Source organism: Protopterus annectens, chromosome 5.part1, assembly GCF_019279795.1.
Source record: "Protopterus annectens isolate FY-2018-M chromosome 5.part1, PAN1.0, whole genome shotgun sequence".
Lineage (NCBI taxonomy): Eukaryota > Metazoa > Chordata > Ceratodontiformes > Protopteridae > Protopterus > Protopterus annectens.
In genome coordinates, this window is record NC_056736.1 from 67,384,993 (window position 1) to 67,387,492 (window position 2,500).

Consider the following 2,500-nt stretch of genomic DNA (forward strand, 5'->3'; position numbering starts at 1 on the left):
CATCATGCATAACATTAGTTATATTGTTACATATTTGTACTTCTTTTATATGACCACTCTCTTATTCAGAAGTGTCACTTAGATGAAGTTATGAATTGATATTAAGACTTCATCTGTAAAGACTAAACATCTGGAATGTCTGTGTTCAACTTAATAGCATATTGATTGCACAGGACACTTATGAATGTTTACAGAACATGTATTTTTCATAATGAAATACATTTATATAATTAAGCATTCATCAGGACTTAGCCATAATAGACTAAACTACTAAGATGGGACTATCATAGCTTCTACTCATGGAATATTGGTTTAGGTCAAAAATACAAATCCTGACAAGACAGAATGCATTTAAGGTTTAGCTGTTCTGATATTTCTTAGGGAAGTTATTAAATTACATTTGTAGTTGTCCTGGGTGTTTCCCATCATTATACCATTAGACTGTATTTATGAAGCCCAGAATTATATATTGTTTTTTTTTTTTGTCAATGTCAGAGTTCAGAAGTTTGATACAGCATATTTTCACCTTTCTCTGAATTACAGTGACCCTGAAGCTGATATATTTTAAAATAAAGTGTTTGATGGTGAAGTCCCCACATTTATTTATTTATTTATTGACATTTCATTACCAGGAAAGTCTGACTGGGTAGGAGAACATTTTCAGTGAAGGCCTGGGGAGAAAAGGTCCAAAGTATTACAAAACATTTAAGAGCAACAATTTTACGGTCTTTAAAAATAGCACAAAACAACTACAATTTAAATAATTATGCCAAATTAGGTATAATATAAAAACATTGGTTAAGAACAGATACAAGTTACATGATAATGATTCAATACTTAGAGAAATATTAGCCAGTTTATAGAAAAATTAAAGGTATAATACAAACAGGAATTGCAATACAAAGTGAGATCAGCTTATGGTATATTTAGAGACAAAACCAGTGGAGACAAATTGCTGAAAGTAAGGAAGTGAGTGAAAAAGGGAGAGTAAGGAGAAATAAGTTATGCAGAGGTATGTGTCCACATTTAGGGATATAGTTTATCCTGGTGTTGAGCAATGGTTGAGTGTTGAGCTTGGTGTTGTACATGTGAGGTACACATATATTCATCCCCTCTGCACTGAAACTTTGCATATGTAAGAAATGCTAATTTATTCTTCATTACTGCCTGATTGTTCCAGCTGCCTTTGTTTTTGTGATATGGAGCGAGTCTTGATTTTTTCATGTTAAGTGGAGTTTCCCCATTACTGAGATTTTAATAGTTATTTGATGTAACTGTTTGTTGCAGCAATAAGACTTAGGTTTAATTTTCAGGATACAGTCAATGCTTATTCTAGAATAAGGATACAATATATATATTGCAACAACTTTAAACATCTGTGAATAAGGAACAAAAAATGCATAACTCCTTAAGAATCAGATACATAGTAATGGTTAAATAAATGAATCCTTATATTTATGTCCTTCTTTCCTTTCTTTCAAAGTATGCATTTATTAATTTAATAAATTAATTAATTTAATAAAATCCTTTCCTATTGCGTTTGAATGAAAGATGTCATTTTTAACACCAGGCAGAATTACCACCAGAACAAGCATGTACAATCTTGCTATAATATCTGAAAGATGGACTCTCGTGTATGTAGATGTGTAGCACCAACTTTAGCCTGCACTGCAGTGTCATTACATCAAATACAAATGCTTGGTTCAGTGCTTAAGAAGCCAAGTTTGGGAAAAACCCAGAACAGTCTGATTTTATGCCATGAAAGGTGAAGATACAACCAGCTAAGCCAATGGTATTGTTTACCGTGATCCCATTATTGCCAGAAGCATTTGCTTCTGGCACCAACAAATAAGCAGCAGTGGGAGATTCATTAACTTGTTAGTACTGTTTTATTCTCTGCTCACTTTCAGGCCTACATTATCTCACAAGCTAATAGATGGTTTTATTTCTGTCATTCAGAAAGCCTTTGAGCTAGAAGAGTCCCTTTAATGGTATCCAAACAATGCATACAAATTAACAGAATTTAATAAGTTTCATAAAACCACTGGGAATCTTGTTTTAAGGACTGTAGTGCTTGAGTTAAAAAAACATTTAAAGTGTTTAATTATCCATCGCAGCTGATAGCAATTTCCAGATCTTTGCTTCTCCCATAGAAATTAACCTTCGTCCTGAACTAGTTTAAAAATGACATTTGTTTCCCATATGTCTGATTTCTTGCCAAAATCTTATATGGAACATAATTAAAGAGTTTTGAGATCCAGATGAAATAGAACCCAATAAAACTGCATATGGTAAAAATGCTGCAATTAACCATAGTGCAGAGTAAGAGCTCATATGAACAGCCATCTGTCTTTAAATATTTGTAAATAAATTCTGGTATAAATACTCACAGTTGTGTTTTTCTGTTTGCACAATATGGCTGCCAGTAGAACTCATGAGAACTGAGATTTAAAAACAATAAAGGCACTGGTGTCCTGATTTAAGTCAAATAACTGAAACT